This window comes from Ambystoma mexicanum, chromosome 8, assembly GCF_040938575.1.
Source record: "Ambystoma mexicanum isolate Mex_15411 chromosome 8, UKY_AmexF1_1, whole genome shotgun sequence".
Taxonomy (NCBI): Eukaryota; Metazoa; Chordata; class Amphibia; order Caudata; family Ambystomatidae; genus Ambystoma; species Ambystoma mexicanum.
Genome location: NC_090929.1, coordinates 189,653,434 through 189,672,240, shown reverse-complemented (window position 1 = coordinate 189,672,240; position 18,807 = coordinate 189,653,434). Strand labels below are relative to the sequence as shown.

The 18,807-nt window shown below is 41.6% G+C and overlaps 1 long non-coding RNA gene across 2 annotated transcripts in view; it reads left to right on the top strand.

The window, feature by feature from the left end:
* The window catches only part of LOC138471782 (uncharacterized), a 40,800-nt gene extending 22,492 nt beyond the window's left edge, over positions 1-18,308 (top strand). The window contains exon 3 of one of the 2 annotated variants that reach the window (XR_011268509.1): positions 16,166-18,308. This is a non-coding gene — a long non-coding RNA (uncharacterized lncRNA). The remainder of the gene's footprint in view (positions 1-16,165) is intronic. The other variant, XR_011268508.1, reaches the window with a different exon arrangement.
* Positions 18,309-18,807: the final 499 nt, after the last annotated feature.

The following is an 18,807-nucleotide window of genomic DNA, read 5'->3' as shown; positions in this document are numbered from 1 at the left end:
AGTGCTATCCTCGCCCACTGCCCACAATTCCTCTATCCACATCCCACCACCCCCACTACCCCTTTGCCCCAACATACTTTATTAGGAGGGTAACAAGTCTCTTAACACTACTGCCCACCAAAGCCACCATCGAAATGTAAGATAACCTCCACTCAAAACCCCAACATCAATCTCCTTGATAAACACCTCAACAGCAAACCAGTACAGGCAACACACTCTCTACAACACGCGTTTCAACAGTATGTTTATTTTGTGCACTGATGTGTTTCTACACAAAAGCTCTTTTTAGATGCCTTTTGTTAAGCGCATACCAATTCTACACTGACTGTCACATGTTTATGTACCTTACTCTGACCTATATATGTAACCTGAAGTAGCTCCCCGTAACATGAGTGCCAGACTGTGTATATGTACCCTACTCTTACCTATATAGGCAATCTGATGTTGCTCTCCGTAACATGAGGAGTAGTTTTGCCAGACTGTGTTTATGCACCTACCATAGTCTATGTATGGACTTTCTGTAACTAGTGCCTAGATACCTCAGGGTTTTGTGTGCTACAAAAAATGCAAAAAAATAAAATAAATAAATGAACAACAACTGTAATAACTCTTAAATAGGATTGAGCAATAACTCAGGTATTTAAGGTGATCACAGCATGTTACCATGTGTTATAAGCACTAAAATACCCACTACCATACATAAAAATATATTACAAGTCATCAAGGAATTCCCTAACCTTATACAGGAACCCCGCCTTTGGCCTCACTTCTATTTTCCATCACATAACTTCTCAGTAATTTGCAATATCGTAAAACCTACAGTAAGGGGACTTTATCCAATATATAATTTTACAAATACTACTTAATATACCGTAAGTGTAACATCACTCTATATATATAAATTCCCATCTGCAATGTTATATTACTGCCCCTATTGGTGTTTAAGCACAGCCCCCTTAATGGGCGTGCATTACGACTGAGGTAATGGCCTTATAACTGAATTACACACCTGGGTGAAGTAACAGTCTTAACAGAGGCTCGAGACCCATTGCCTGACCAGTAATGCCACCTCACCTAGAAATCTATAACTATTAACACCACAAAAAAAATCAAGGATACCAATGCCTGTTTTTTTTAAAGTTAAAACTGACATAGTCAGTTTCTCACACTCCCAAAAAGTAGAAAGATACATAACCACCATGAAACACAAAGACACCAAGCACTCTTAGTTCATTCTCCAGTTTAAGAACAAAGAATGAGGCAGCAGATAAAAAATGATGCGAGGCAAACACCCAGATGCAAGTAAAAAAGAATGTCCCACTCCCCCATGAGGCAATATGGCATTCTCCACTGCTCACAGTGTTTAAAAGGTAAGCAGCACCATGAACTACAACACTCTACCTTCCAAAATCGCTAATTAGACACAAGTTGCCCTAACTTCTCCTCCCAGGTACTAATAAACAAAAACAGCCTTTACAAACAAACAAACACTTGATTGCAACCCAATGTAAATAAGCTTCCTTTTCGCCACTGGATAAGAAAAATTCCAAACAAAATTCAACTCCAAAGAAAACCAAGAAAAAATCAGGATGCATGTAAAAACAAGAGAGGGTTACCTTCCAATAAACAAGTCATACAAAATGTACAGACAAAAGATGAGTTACCTCTCACCTTGCAAAGCACAAATGCACCAACCACAAAAATAGGCTGCATTCCATACCTATGTCAAAAAAAGTAAACAATTAGCTTCCAAAACTATTTAACAGACCATCAGACCACCAACACATACATTGAAACACCCCAATGCAATGTGGCCCCAATAAAAGAATCTAAACAACACATTTTGCAAAGCAATTTCTGTCATAGAGTACTCTGTAATCTCATTAAAAAAGGAACGTAATGTAACTTACGAGCAATAATTGACCACATGCAAACTATAAAGAAAACTATACTATTCCCAAGCAAAATTAAACCATTAACAAAATTGGCTAAAACACTAGAAAACTAAACTAAGAAATAAGCGCAATGTCAACATAGATAACCTCTGCAACTTTTGTGTGGGTAACTAGTATCACACTACTGGCATAGAACCACACTACCATTACAAAGCCCACAGACAAAAACAAAAAATCAAATTACAAGCAATATACAAGATAGAGGCTATCACATAGTCAAAGGAATTATTATGAAAAATGAAACTTTCATCGAAAAACCTTCCCAAAGAAATATTGAAGCCAATGCTTCTTCTTTCCAGACAGTATGTCCAGTCTGCAAATGGTCATGAAGCTCTCTCTGCAATGTGCACCCATAGTCATTCAAATCTTTAAGACTATTTCTACAAAATACATAAAACAAAAAGACCAAATTTGAACCACAACACTAGGAAAGAATTGTCTTCTGTCCTGTTTTCTTCCACGCCAAATTACGTGGAATTCTTTATGCTGCATTTCAAAAGCACCCTACATCATGTAAAAAGGTTAGTAACCTCACACTCTATAATGCACACTCTTGTGCACAAACTGTACAGATCTAAAAGTCCAGCTCTAGAATTACAAAATGTTCACAAAATTCTGATTACCGGCACAGGACAAGAAGCCTTAAAACAACTAAATTACATACAAAATACATATTTTAGTACTAAAGTAGAACAAGAAAACACAACTAACCCATAAACTAGCAACATATTATATGATATAACAAATCCCTTATTACTATGCGCAGATTGCAATAATAAAGTTGATGACAATCAAATTCCAACTTAAGCTATCAATAACAATTTAGAAATATTCCCACCTCCCTATGCTGTCCAACAATCAACCTACATGAGAGTAATATAGTTCAAACCCTTACACACCAAGACTGTAAAATTGCCTCTATCTGAATTACTTAGAGGCATTTGTGGTAAGGTTGTACATTTACCATTAGATCTCAAAGAAAATGTTGAAACTCTAGAAGTAGGGTGTTCAGAAAATCATTACTTAATTGTATTGGTGAATGGCAAACCAACAAAATACAGAAACACATGGCAATATCTAGTTGGCTTTAAACAAAGTAAAATGAGAACTACTAAATCCCAAAGAGCACAATGGATACTACATAGACAATCATTTTAAACAACATACAAGTAACAACCAAAATATTTGAAGACACTCCACAAGCTGGTCTTTTTGAACATGTTTGTCCGAAAAGTATGAATAGCATGCTTCATCATTACATATTTCCCACCCATTACATTCAAGAGAGACCATGGAAGACACTTTAGAAAGATACCTCATGTACCAAATGAGAGGCTTTTCAATGGCTGTATGTGAAAAAAGTTTAGAATCCACGATTCCGTCAAAATATTGAATACATTTTCCATCTGCTGTTCAGAAGTGAACTAGCAACTGTATTCTTTGGTGTTGCATCTACACGAGAAATTGGAACCCGTTTTAGCAATATATCATCTAGTCAATACCTTCAAAAGAAAAAAGACAAAAATGAAATGTTGCATGGCACAAAAGAATTGTGGTTCCAACATCGCGCTGATTTTCGCTGTATGGTGAAGAACCTTCAGTTGTCCAGAATACACATGGAATGATTGACAAATTACTTGACAAATCAAAATAACAAAGGAATAGACTTAAAAAGCACAGGAAAACTCTGTTCACTAGATCCAATAAATGTTTCACGTTACTTCCACCATGGTTTTTGTGCCATGTTACATTTCATCTGCAACAAAGATTGCCCTCCACTAGGGGAGGTAGACCATTACTTTTGGCTAAAAGAGTTTGAGTCTAGAGGAGCATTACATATTCAAATACCATACATGCAGCATCTAAACAGAGGTAATACATATTTTCCTACTAACTAAAACCTTGCAATTCCAGTGACAAGTGTAGCAAATATTGCTGACACTGATATAGAAACAAAGGAAAATATGACACTAACTGCCATTTTGGATTCACCAGCCCTGATTCTAACAAAGGTCAAATAAATAATTTCATGTGTGCTGTTAGAAACAGCATCAAAGGAAAGTTAGCTAAAAATACGCAATATCAAAAGAGATGAACCCTCCAAATACATAATTGATTACAATCCCGGGATTGCATCCATGTGGAATGCTAATAAATGTTCAACAGCATGCATACATTGCAACTGCAGATACAAGACATGTGATAGCCTATCTCACCAAAGCTGAGATGACATCTGATCTGAAAAAACCTTTCTCAAAAATAGTACAGCTTCATCAAAATGCTCTCACATAGGGACTGTGGATCTTACAGAGCTTCAGATCATTTAACAGGCACAACCTTGAATGGAGAAAGCTGAAAATATTCTCTAGCTAAACCTTGGTCTAGCTTAACCTCGAAAAAGAGTACTTAAATCATTCCAAGAAATTGAATATCTAGCAGAAGAAAGTCCCACCAGTGAAAACCTTTTGAAACTTATTTTCACTGACATACTTTCCAAGCAGGAGTCTTTCTTTGGAAAGCATATGTTTACATCAAATAACACGACAATGAATGCATAAAAACGCTAAATGTATCACTAACAGGGAAGGGGGTATAAAGTATAGTTGGTTTTTAACCCCAGAGCTGTTAAATAAAAGTAACCCAGCAATCCCCCCAAACTGCTGGAGAGGATGCGCAACTGCCCAAAAGCTAGGACATTTTGGCGAGAGGTGCTTGAACAAATTCGACTGATCAGAGGCCTAGCAATCCCATGGGACCCGGGCATAGTACTACTAAGAGAAACTGGGGATGGGGCATCTCCACTAACAAGTCAGATAGGAAACTTATGCACCCAACTACTTACCGCGGCCAAAATCTCCATAGTGCATCTGTGTTGTGGAAACACCCTGAAGGCCCAGCGTTGCCCATGTGGTGGACGAAATGTCGGGACATAGTAGTATCTGAAATTATCACTGCAATCTGCCTGGGAAACATCAATACCTTCCGAAACACCTGGCCCCTTTCCTGGACAACAGAGAAAAATACCCAGGAATAGCCTGTCGCCCTCCCATGACCCGTTGGCTCAATTAGGATCTGGTAACTGTTTTTGTCCCAGCCCATGGATCCCGCAGAATCTCCTAACTCGCAAGTGCGTGAAAAGGTTACGAATTGGACTAAGGCAGCGAATTCAGTACATAATGATTGGAACTAACACATTAGCAGGAAACTAGCAAGTCCGGGGGGAAAAAAAAGTCCCTCGAAGCGCAGAGTATACCCCATATGTGCTTGACTTAACTGCAACTATGCTTAAGTATGATTCTGATGTATATCTCATGAAAATGTTTAATAAAATGTTTTGTTGAAAAAATAAAGCACAATGCTATAAACATAAGTGACACCAAATGAAACAGCTGGCAGTTATGCAGTTTTAAATTATGAAGGATGTCTAGTGAGACTTTCAAAAGCCTCTCTAACCATTTAAAACTATTTTTCCAATTGTCAAGCCACAAATAATTTTATTACGTGGCTCTACTGCAGTTATTTTGACCTTGGAGAAATGAAGAATTATTATTAGTTGACTATGATGCATTTCAAGCTTCTTTTGAAGCAACTGAAAGCAGACCTACAAATGAGAAATGCAAACAGTACAAACCAATGTTAGAAGATGAGTGTTGTCAAGTAAAATAGCAACGTGTGAGGTAGAACACGCCATAGTACAATCCAAGAAATCTGAAAAAGATGTCTCTGCTCCTCTCACAGTTAAATGAACAAATCAGAATTTACCCAGAAGCTACTGAACAAATCAAAAATGGGTTACACCAGGAGGACAAAACATGCAATTATAATAATTACCTACCTCTGTTCTAATATATTAATAGCGAAGCTGGTTCAGTTGGAACTTTTCTAATCAAAACAATATGTACATTTTTGCATGGAAAACAGACAACACCCCTTCAGGTGATCTAACAGCTCCCCGCAGGTCTAGCTGCTTACAATTTAGGAGATGTAACTCTACACCAGATATTAGTGCTGGGTATTAAAACAACTACAGTATCACAAATTGTCTAGATCGGCTGTATTTGAAGAAGGCAGAACTCTATGTCAAATGAATGTTCTCCTAATAGATGAGGAAAGCATTGTTTATAATTTAATGCTAGACTTCATTCATCTCTGAATGCAAGACGTTCTTAAGACTTCGTATGAACAGCTGTTTCGAGGAAAATATATAATTGTATTTGGTGATCTCCTACAGTTAACACCAGTCAAAGGCCAACCTGTATTAAAAACATTAGGTGACCAAGAATGCCGTACCATACTGGCCAGTACGGCATCTGTGGTGTCACTTTCGCTACAGAGAATTTCACTGAAAATATGTGTTATTCAACAGACCCAACATATGCCCAAATACTAAAGAACGCAAGGATTGCTGTGTTTAACATGCAGGCTAAAATAACCTTTTAAAGTAGACTTTTATGTCAACAGGCCACTACACATACAAATCACCTAGAGAAATCTGTATCCAACACAGCCGGTCTGATTAGAACATGTATTAACTCTCTGCCTCATCTGCAGAGCAATACTAAGACAAAACCTTGATGTAGACCAGCTAACAACCATATCCAAATGAAAATCATATCAGTTTATCATTGTCAAATTTGACAAACTAAAATAAATTCAAAACAATTCCTCACATATCAGCATGCTTTCTTTTCTTTGTGAAGAAATGCATGTAAGAAATGTGACAGGTTTAAAGATATGACCCTATCAGGGGGATGGGGACCCCTGTCAACCTGGAGTAGGAGGTCTACCAGGGTGTTTGACAGAGCCTGTCCTGTCCCAGAGGGGGGGGTGGTGTGAGGGAGTTGGGAAGGCCCCAGTCTCTGCCCCTCTCCACATGTGCTGGTTTGCAGGAAGAAATAACCACATGTATCACCCTACGCCTGCCATATGCTAACACACAACATGCTGTCTGGTGTTCCCTGCCTCCAGCATACCCCCAATATGACGGCTGACACCCATTGAAGCTGCCCCACAGACCATAACTGGATAACATCACCAAAGTAATCATGAAGAGGAGACATGGCTGAACACACACGTAGAGGCATTAGCCAGGTGCAAAATAACACACATGTGAACTGCTTGCAGAAACCTAAAAGCAACTAACACGAACAGCTATGAAAATAAAGATGGAAGCCACAGCTACATTGAAATGAATGGAAGACATTGGAAAGGCTCAAAACACAGGCAGAGGCCTCACTAAATTATTTTGCTGAGAACCGCAAGGCAGAGCTGGAATTGCAGTAGCGGTGCCCAACCTTGCCAAGGACGTTGGGAGAAAGTGTTCCCAGTCACCAGAAAAGATAAAACACCTGCAAGGGCTGGAAGCTGAACATTCTTCATAAATGCAAGCAGAGAAACTCGAATCTATGGTCCCGGTGAACAAGGCTCATTCATCCGAGGCAGGCAGAAACTGTTGTTCCCATCACACTGAAGACAAAAGATGCAAAAATGTAACACAGCATGAAGCAGGAGGATGGAATATCCTTGCTAAGGGCCAGAGGAATCAGAGAGGTGGTAACATTGGTGAGAAACAGATGGGAGCCTGAAGCCATTCTCCCCACCCATTATTGTGCTCACATGCTGGTAATTTTCCCAAGCTGAGAAGGCTCACACTGCCCGCCTGTGGGTGTTCCCAGGCAGAGCTACCCGATATGGCCAGGCCAATTAGATCATCCATCCCCTATAGAATGTAAATATGCCTATACTGGTCACCCAATCCCATTCCATCTAAGGGCCAGCAATGTAACCTTTGGTTGTGATGTAATGGAGGCCAAGGCAACCAACAACATCAGCAACAACCTTTTTTCCCCCGGGGCATGCAAAGAGGACGCCCGAAGAGGAGGTCAACACCACAGGGACAACAAATGCGCACCCGCCAATGAGACTCACATGAGCTTGCTCATCTTTGTTCTTTATATGATGATACCCGCCTGGGCAGAGCAAGGCATTAACCAGGTGCCCTTTTGAATATTGATAATGGATTAAAACCTGTTCCCAGCCTGTAAAGTGTGAAGAGTGCATTGGAAGCTGCAGAAATCTGTGTGCCTATCCCTGCTTTTGCAATTTATTAATAAAAGCAGTAATTTGTCACATTCCTGGACTCATCCGTTTCTCGGACATGGGGGATTTCCCTCGAGCCAACCTCTTTTTTTTAAATTCTGCTTCAATTTGGCAGCAGACGATGGCTGCTAATGCCTTTGGTGACAAATGCTGTCTCCCCTGCATTCCTGCCTGCTCCCCGTTGGACATCCAGAGATCAGAAGGTGGAGGTGGCAGCACGTGGGAGTGATGGCCAGTCCAAGGGTTTCATCAGTCCCACTGAATTGTTTTAAGTATGGGCCCAGAAAACTGACAAATACAGGTGGGAGGTAACTGGGGAACAGCTATCAGTTTTGATGATTAGCGGTCAGTTTAGGTGGTTAGCTTAGTTTATGGATGAAAAAATAAAAAAGATTATAATAAGATTACCTGTAAATTTCGGCGTTAGCTTAAGTTTATGGATGAAAGCTACAAAAAGAAAAACGTTACCTTTACTTTAGACGTCAATTTGGTATGGAAGAAAAATATTAAAAGGTACAAGAAAAGGATACCTCTGAGTTAGGCAGTTTACCTTGGTTCATGGATGATTATGTATGGTTACCTGTGTATAGGTATTAGTGAGAGAAGCTAGCCTATATCACGGAAGGTGGTTTCCTAATTTATCTCTTGGAGATGTATTCCCATAATACGGCAGTATGGAAGAGTGACCACATCATTTCAGGATACCCTGTTAGGTAGGTAGGAAGACGATTGTATACATGCTGTGTTTGTATTGTTATGTTTTGGTGTATTGTGGGGTTTGAGAGTACCCTCAAAGTATTGGCATTTTCACTCAAAGTATTAGGGGTTTTTCTTTGTAGGGTTTGTGACATCACATGTGAGGTTGGTGAATAGGACTTAAAGTGCTTACAAGGTGGTGGATTCTATTTCGGTGAACTGTGGCTTGAATTGGCTCAAGGAGCACATGAAAGACTTGTGCATTGGCCTTTGAGGGCAGAGAACACAGAGAGGGCGGTGCACGGAGCACGCCATTGTTGCTGCTGGACGGCTGGAGGGGCTTGTCGTGATTTTGAAAGAATTGGTTCAACATTCATGGCAAATGAGAAATGCATTGTGACCCATAGTAGAACATGGAGTGGTCGCTGAAGGTAAATGGAAAAAATATTGTGGGCTTGAGAAGCATGTGGAAGAATGATGAACTGGCCTAGTGCGGAGGTTAAAGTGGCCTAGTGCGGCTCATGGTGTGTGTGTGCTTTGAGCGAATTGTAAGAGTGGTGTGCGTGTTGTGTTTTGACTGCATTCGGAGCGTGTGCTGGGAAATATATAAATTGTGTGTGAATAATGGAGTGTGCGCTGTGACATAAAGTAATCGTGTGCGTCTTTTTTGTCTCCTGTTCTCTCCCTCTCGTTCGTGTGGCTGTTCGTCTCATATCTGTTTTTTTATGTGTCTCAAGTATCAATGGACTGCAGTGCCTGTGGAAAGGCAAAAACCTCCCACGTAGAATAAAGAGTTTATAAAGGGCGTGGAGAGGTCAATCCGCAGGCAGTGTGAAGCCACGGGCATTGAGGGAGTGGGGAAACTCAGGCAGACAGCTGATTAGCTCAGCAAGCGACAATGCATGCAGTTGATCTTTCAGTCTATATTTTGGGGTGACATGAGCTAAAATTAAGCAAGCAAAAGAACAATGTGTTGAGCATTTCTGGTCTGTCACTGAAGTGTGCTATGCAGGGTTAACCTCCAAAGGAGCAACGTTTTTGAGTGGCAGGATATGAGAGAAGCAAAACACATAGGCATTTGAGTATAGGAAGAGAAGAGTGTTTTGTGAATGTCAACTTTGATTACATGACAAATGACAGCAATCCAACAATTTTATGCAGGAGGGAAAACGCATGGGACCAGGGATTTTAAAGTGCAAGGTAAAGGAGACTTGGTTTGCTGGCAGGGGTTGGGAGGTAACTAGAGAAATGACAGAGTTGCACAGAAGGTAATCTGTGGAAAAGGTAGCATTTTGGATGGCTGGGATAGAGCGTAGGGGGCTTATGAGATGTGATCTGGGAAGCAGAAGAGAAGAGGGCTATCAAGTAAGTTAATTAAAGAAGAGTGAATCCCCTATTGAGTAATGTGATTTTAGGCACTTAACACAAGGTTGTATATTTATATTGAGATAATTAACTGCATATATTTCAACACCACCATATGTTCTATGTTCTTGATTTCGTTTTGAACAATTCATCAGGGCAACCACTTGTTGAAGAAGAACATGGCATTTCAGGATTTATCTATATATAACAACGCACCCAACAGGCCCATAGTTTGCAGGATTAAGTGTCCTGACAAAGAATAGTTGAGCAGTCACATGTGAAGCTCTGCCTTACCCAATGTAGTAAGGGAGACATTTGTTCTTGTGTGGGAGTTTAAAACATTTACTCTTCCACAGAACTGTGTTCTGTTTTCATCTAGGACTGCAGACTCTCCTTTTACCAATTTGTGATCTGAGGCGCATAAGGTGAGCGCATGAAGAAATAGATTGGAAAGGCATGAGTCTTGGACCATAACATATATAGGATTGAGTGAGGTTATAAATGATATATGTAGGCTTGTATGAATATGGCTAGTGTACATTGTTGGTTAAGGTAAAGCAGAAGATTTGCAAATCCTATCTATGCCAGGAGGAAGCAAAATCTTGTATATAGTGAGCAGAGTGATTTTTAGCTGACATTGTTAGGGGAGCAAAATAGATTACTTTAAATACTGACCCAGAGACAGGATTCATTGGATTGCTTATTTCTATTAAGGCTTTCACGAAATATATGGGTAATAATCTTGTTTTGACAGTGGAGGTAACTTGGTGGGGACGTGAGGGAATGTAAGGTTGAGGGTCTTTAATAAGAAGAGCGCAATGAAAAGAGAGTGTGTTATGAGGATATTGTAAATGGGTATGTATGGATAGTGGAAAATGGATTAGGGTTCTGAAGTTATATGGGACAACGATATCCTCTGTTTTAACAAACAATTTGTTCGGTCACACTAGCAGCTTTTTACTTTCTAAGGCGCAATAGAGCTGCTGTTCTGAAATTTGACACTGTGGCAGGTATTTTTCAAGCATTCTATTTGAGCACTGCGTAGAGACACATTTGTGAATATTTTGCTATATATATCATTTCACCCTTGCGAGTAATTTCATTAGCAATACGTGGGATACTTTGAAGGGAAAGAGACAGCCTCACAGAGGGGTGCTCCTGATTTATGAAGGGAAACCACGTTTGGAGTTAGATGCATTGCAAATGCGATTTGGTCAAGGGAGAGGCTTGCTTAATGTTTCCCCACACACAAGTAGTCAGGCAGGAATGGCTTCAAGGGTCAAGGAAGGGCCGTGGTGACACAGACAGACACACCCTTCACAGTACAGTGCATAACCACATGAACAGTGTGCCCAAGATCACACATTGTTAGATGCATGCGCCATGAGTTGAACTTACATCACAGACAAATGCAGACACTGCAGGCACCAATGCAGATGCACACACATAGAATAGGGAGTGTGGCACATTGAGGGGGACCCTGTTCTTGGAGAGCATGGCCCTTTGTACACCATTTATGTCAGCATTGTAGGGATAGAGGAGAAAAGGGAACACACCATTAGAATGGGAAATAGTTCCACATGAAATGCATGTGCAGTAAACATGAAAGGCACACACATAGGAGAGAAAATTGACAGACAGCAACGACCGAGCACAAGAGTTATGATTGTGAGGGGGGCAGAGTGACTTCACATGGGATAATAACCAGGGAGTAAAAGTGGGGAAGGGAGACCACTCTTGATCAAGGGGCATGCTGACTCATTTGATAGCTGGAGGCATGTTAGTATCAAGTGAATTGGTATTTAAAGTAAAAATAAAAAACAGTAAGTAGAAGAATATGACATCAAAACGAGCTGTTTAAATTGACACAGGACAAATTCCAGGAAGGAGGGCTTACAATGTTTTAAATAGGAATGTCCCTGCCAGCAAAGAGGCAAAGTATCAAAGTAAGTAAAACAACATTTTGTATATTATTAACATACCCGGGAGGTGTCAAAGTTTAAGAATGTCATTATTTCATAAGGCCTCATTGGTGTAGAGTATCAATGTAACCAGGAGGAGCAACACCTGAGGAGGTAGGCACTTTTGGAAGTGAAGGATAGATGAAGAAGGATGACAGAATGTAGGAGGTCCCATATTGATCTCTAGGGGAAGAGAAGGAGGTGTAGCTGTGTAACAGATAGAAAGTGAAAGAGAAATAGAGAGGGTTTCAAAGAGGAGCGACTTTTTGTACAAGAAAAGAGGCACAGATGAAGTGTAGTACTCGGAACGTGGACCTTTTTTATGAAGTGTACAAAATGTAAATATGACAAAGTAAACAATGTTTGGTTTTGTTTATGTTTTAACATGTAGTGTTTTATATGAGATGTATGAATACATGTATTAGGAAAAGAGACAGAAATGTATGTGTTAGGGATGGTAGGCAAACCTGTGTACACATATATCACACCTGCATGCACTCACTCATCACCCGCGCATGTTTCAGTGTCTAGAAAGGGTCGGGAGGTGGCAGCTATTGTTTGCAGGAATGCCACAGCACAAAGAAGATGGACAAGGGGAAAAATGCCAAGAAAGAGAACGCTCATGATTGCCTGCCAATGACTACAACAACAAAAAGGGACAAGCTCAGCACTAGTGGAAAAAAGGAAGCATCTTGGACATCGCAGGAAAGATATCACCATCACATTGGCCAGAACACAGAAATTGCCAGCTCACCACTTGAAGGAATCACACAGCAGCAAGGCCAAGGCACCACGTGCAGGAAAAGAGAGCTCATTAAGAGGGGAGTAACATTCTGCCATTACGCCTTTTTCCCCCCATCTGGTCTATACAGGATACATTAATTCAGCTTAAGTATGTACACAGAAGAAGAACAGAAGTGGCAAGGGTGGCAAAAAGGACTATGATGTTGTCATTTTTGGTGTGTTCTGTGAGAAACCTGAGGGTATTCTCCCAAGCAGATCTCAGGAATCCCTTATTCAGGTGGCCATGGACAAACTTGCCCTCTCAGATCCCAACCCAGGATTATGCCCGGGGGAATACCCAAAGGGAGACACAGTATTATACCGAGGAAGAAGGTGAGGGGAACGAAGTTCCTGACGCTTTTTTTTGGTTATTCCACTTCTATGTCCTTTCTACCCAAAGAAGCTCCCTTAATAAAATCCAATCACCCTTACACCTCTGATATATCAACTAGGAACTCAAACCCCATTACACTCGGAAAGTACCTCTCCCAGAATTCCTGTTTTCTTATGTCCTACATGAATACTCCCAGTCATTCTCCTTCCCGTCCCTCTGATTATTATTTCTCGCACCCCCAACCTGTTTAGATAAAACACTGCTGTTCCCACAATCCCCCTTGTTTATTTCATGATAATAATCCCGGTCATTCCCACTTGTTTCACAAACCCTACCAATCTCACCCTTCTGAATTTTCCAACCACCCCAGGACGAAGAATATCATTTCTCGTGACAAAACCCCCCCTTTCGACATGAAAACTTCCTCCCACCATGAAAGACAATGGACTAACAGTAAAGCCGTTTACCTGACATGTCCCACCGCAAGGGTCAGGCAAAGTCAGGCAATTGACCAGAATCACACACACCTGACAGCCCTTTCCCTTCTCCACAAAGATAAAAGATGGAGCCCGAGAGCATGAGACGAGCAAGGCAGACCGCACGACGAGAGAGCTAACTCAGAACGGCAGTTCAAGAGGAGGAGAAAGATGTCACGAATCGAGAGGGTGACAAGGAGAGAAGCAACCTTGCCCTTTCTGACCAAGGCCCATGAAATCTACGCAGAAGGAATCGTAAGACTGCGAACAATAGCCAGCATGTGTTGCAGCAGATGTCAACAGTACACAGGGCCCTCCTCCGCTGATAACTAAGCTGGGGAGAGACGCTTGCCACTGTGGTACCGACCTTGACTCCAGAGACAAGCAAAGCCAAGCGGTTCATCACATCCGGTGAGTCGAGGGGAGAGCCGATAAGAAACCGTACTGTGTTGAACAAAAGTTGCAAGCGGCTAATTGAGGAAAGTACAAAGAACTGTTTTTGCGAGATGGGAAAACCAGCTACAGAGGAGTCAGGTACCACGTGGGTGATCACTCGGGAGACGCTGGGCAACTACACCATTGTTTATGTGAGAAAATGGTCAAAGTGGTCATATAGAATCATCTGTACAGTCAAAAGTCTTTGACCGGCAGATGATTGTGAAGCTAAGGGGAGTGAATACTGCATCATACGAACTGTTCAAGGAATTGTGTAAATTGGCAAAGTTAGCAAGAGTGAACCCAACAGAGGGATGCCGATAAAAGGGGGCAAAACCTGAAGTCCTATTGAATAGTGTGTTGACAAGAGTGAACCCGGCAGAGGGATGTCCACAATGAACTGTTTAAAAAGACATTGAGATTTGTGAATGTCACAAATGAGATTGTGTTGAAAGCCGAAGCTAACCCAGCAGAGGGAGGCTAACAGTCGAGAAGGGTTTGAGCCCAGAAAAGCGGGATCCATGGGTGAATCACCCACCAATCCGTGAATGCAATAGAGAAAAGTGCAACAGAGAAAGCAGTTTTGAATACATGCCAGAGTGAACCTGACGGAGGGAGGCTGATATTCGAGAGGGGTATGAGCCTGGAAAGAGGGGGACCCAGGGGAGAAGAGCTATCACCCAGGTACAATCAGAGAAGAACTTTGGAACTTTTGTTAACCTTTTGTTTATTATTTTGAGCCCATCAGACCCTCGGAAGCAAGATGCTTATATACCAAAGGACCCGATATTGCTAAGAACATTTGGTGGATCTGAACCTGGAAGAGGGGGATCCAGGAGTGAAAGGCATCACCCAACGTGCAAGCTGTAAGGAACTTTGTTTATTATTTTTAGAACACATCATTTCCTCGGAGGCAAGAGACTTTTTTGTAGAAAAGAGACTTCACCACCGAAGGCTCTGATAACTGAGAGCGGAATTGTTGGCTTGTGCTGGGAAAGCTTGAGCATGTGCTGTCCTCCGGAGACCCGCCATGTCCCGTGGACAAGTGAGAAAGGGAGACCCCCGGCTAACACATCCTGACTCATGATTTGTGAACACTTCTTTCTTTCCTGTGAACTTTATCCCACTCTCTTTGTTTGTATTTAGCGTAAGGTTTGCAATAGGTTATTCTTAGTATAGGTCCTTTTATTTTGACACAACGCCACTAGGACTGCCTTATTATTATTTGATGGTTGTAGCTTGCTCCCATCATAGATTTAGGTTTAGATTAGGCATTTTTCCAACCCGCATATACAATTTAATGAACACCCTTGAACTGTGATCACTCGTGTCTGTCTTTACTATTGCCAGCACAAGTTCTTCAAACAAGTGAGTACATTAACCACTAGCTACCCACCTCTAACACACCCAAGGGGAAGGCTACTTATCAGAAATTATCCTCACCGTGGAATTTTCATACAATTCCGTCTACCACCACGGTCAAAAAGTTATCTTAAACATATTTTAATCAATATTTACTCCAAACATAACAGTAAAAACAACATAAAAAGCCATATACACTGATGAACACTGTATATGGCTTTTTATGTTGTTTTTACTGTTATGTTTGGAGTAAATATTGATTAAAATATGTTTAAGATAACTTTTTGACCGTGGTGGTAGACAGAATTGTATGACAATTCCACTGTGAGGATAATTTCTGATAAGTAGCCTTCCCCTTGGGTGTGTTAGAGGTGGGTAGCTAGTGGTTAATGTACTTGCTTGTTTGATGTATCCTTCCTCATATACCACAGCCCCCTTTACAAAAAATTGAGGAACCTTGTGTGCTCACAACATTTGTTTACCAGCACAAGTTCCTTACAGTTCTTTGTCTCTTTCGTGCAGTTAAAAGAAAGTCGGCCAGTCCATGGTCCAGAGGAATTTGGAGATGTGAATTAGATGAAGGAAGTAGATAAGTAAAAGAAAGAAGCATAAGTAGCAATTACTTAGGGAATGATAGAATGTGATGAAGAAAATGCATATACATTTTGAGAAACTCACCTGTTTTTCTCTGTGTTTTAGGCGCAAAGGGACATTTAACTACATACCAGGGGGATGCACAGCGAATGACCCATGCACCCGAGCCCACAAGCAAAGAAAGAAGGCCTATCGCCAGGAGAGCCTGTGGAACCCAGCCTAATGCCCAGTCCAAATGTCACAAGCTGGGACATAGGAAAAGCGCTCTGATTGTGTTCTCCCAACCCCTGTATCCCCAAATATTGATGTGATTTTCATACATTGACTGTCGTACTACCTAGCATTTGGACTCAAGGTTCCTGGAATTGGAGCAATTGGAAATGTACATCTTGTGCAAGTGAATGACAAAGGGGGGACAGGGATAGGAGAAAGACATTTGAGGTGGAGAAGAAAATAAATTTGGGTGGCGACTTTTAAAAGAAAAAAAAACATTAACAATGGACTGATGGGTCTCACTAATAGTACTGGAGCGTCACTTAAGTGGCCTGCCCTGCTTGTGGTGGCAAGGGTCACCAGATGTGAATTAAGCAACCAAATAATGAATTGCTAGGAAATTGTGTCAGCCAAATTTGCAACCTGTGGATTTGCACCGCTGGAAAACATTCTGTATATGATTATTTTGTATTCTGCTGTCTCTACTTCTGTCCCCTCCTAGGAGTAAGAAAACAAACAATGTATTTAGCCTGTTTTATGCACCTGAACGTACATCTCCCCTAGATTTTGGCAGTAATGATCTGATCCCTTTTTAGTGTCATGAAGAGATGAAGCAGCACCAGTAGAGCGCCGTTATCAATAATAAAAAAAGAAAATTGCTTGTATGACTAATTTGGCCCACACCACTAACAATATATAGTGCCAACACATGACCTGTGTGGAGAGGGAGGCATCAGGGGAGGGCTGCCACATATGCTCTCCCACTTCCCATGCCATGAGCAATTACAAAACGTCTGTGGCAATTCCAGAGAAAGCAGGCTACACTACGATGAAATACACAGAAGATATTGTCCCATGAGGACAGTCACATGGAAATATGGACAGTGATAGAAGATTGCTCGAAAGCAGATCACATGATACAATTCATGCTGAAAGACCCAAACAAAGGAATTGTAACACAGGCGGAATTGCAGTGCCTCGATAGTGGAAGAAGAGAGGTGGGACGACTGCCTGAATGCTGCAAGAAACACCAGCCGCTAGTATGTGGAAGAGAAGAATGGGTCAAGGGCTGCAGGCAGTTCCAGTGGAGATGGTGCAGAGAGAGAGAAGAATAAATACATCAAGGAGTGGCAAGAAGCTCAAGCTGCTCACAGGGATAGAAAACAAGGCAGGCCTTTGTCCAGAATGCCCTCAAGAACAATGCCACTACATTGCCAGGATGAAGGTTCAGTAAGGATTGGAGAGAGAGAAGGCTGCAGACACATCTCAAGGGTACATGGCATGAGAGGGATCAACAATATTCACAGACAAAAAAATTGGGCCTGAAGCTCACATGCAGGTGCCACCCAAATGGAGGAGAAGAATGTACCCTGGTGCCATTCAGCACACCAGGCTTGATGGTACCCCAGAAAGACAAAGAAGTGGATGGATTCTCCAAACTGGACGCACAGCAGAGGAAGAAGAGGTCGGAGGGAGAAGAGGTTGAAGCTGAGCAGGGTAAAGAGGAGGTAATGAGCCAGAACATGAACATACACAATAGGAGTTCAACAACCTTGGGGATGACATCACCAAAGTAATCATGAAGAGGCGGCATGGCTAAACACACACATAGAGGCATTAGCCAGGTGCAAAAGAACACACTTGAACTGCTTGCAGAAATCTAAAAGCAACTAACATGAACAGCTATGAAAATAAAGATGGAAGCCACAGTTGCATTGAAATGAATGGAAGACATTGGAAAGGCTCAAAACACAGGGAGAGGCCTCACACACTGATTTCCCTGAGAACTGCAAGGCAGCCCTGGATGTTCAGTTGTTGTGCCCAACCTTGCCCAGGATGCTGGGAGAAAGTGTTCTGAGTCAACAGAAAATATGAAACACCTGCAAGGGCTGGAAGCTGAACATTCTTCATAAATGCAAGCAGAGAAACTCAAATCCATGGTCCCTACACATGTGATCTGAACCCGGGGAACAAGGCCCCATTCATCCCTATCCCTCCTTTTGCAATTTATTAATAAAAGAAGTAATTTGTCACATTCCTGCACTCTTCCGTTTCTTGAGCATGAGGAATTTCCCTTCACCCAAACTCTGGTTTTTGATTCCACTTCAGATCCATTAGAGAAAGAACCACTACGAGAACTCCAGCTTCCGGAGTCCTGACGGCAAACCAAAGACACTCTGACCTACACGAGTGAGAAACAAGAAAAGAAACAGAAATGTCCAACTTACCATGCGTCGGCAGTGACAACACTGCACTGCAGCCTTTCAGAGTCTTCATGACTGGCAATCTTGATGCTGAGGTGACAGCATGGAGTCCCGGCGGCTCTGCTCTGAAAAAGGGGGTTGTAATGAATAGCCCACATGTCATTCTGCAGCTGCAACCTTGTAATAGAGAATTTGCTCTTGTGTATCTATGTTTAAAATACAAGAATTGTCAGCCAGTATTCAGTAGAGCAGTTACAAGTGGACATAGTTTAATGAAACAGCCTCACTGTGTAGTAGCTTATGCGTATGAAGTGGAAACACATCTCGTAG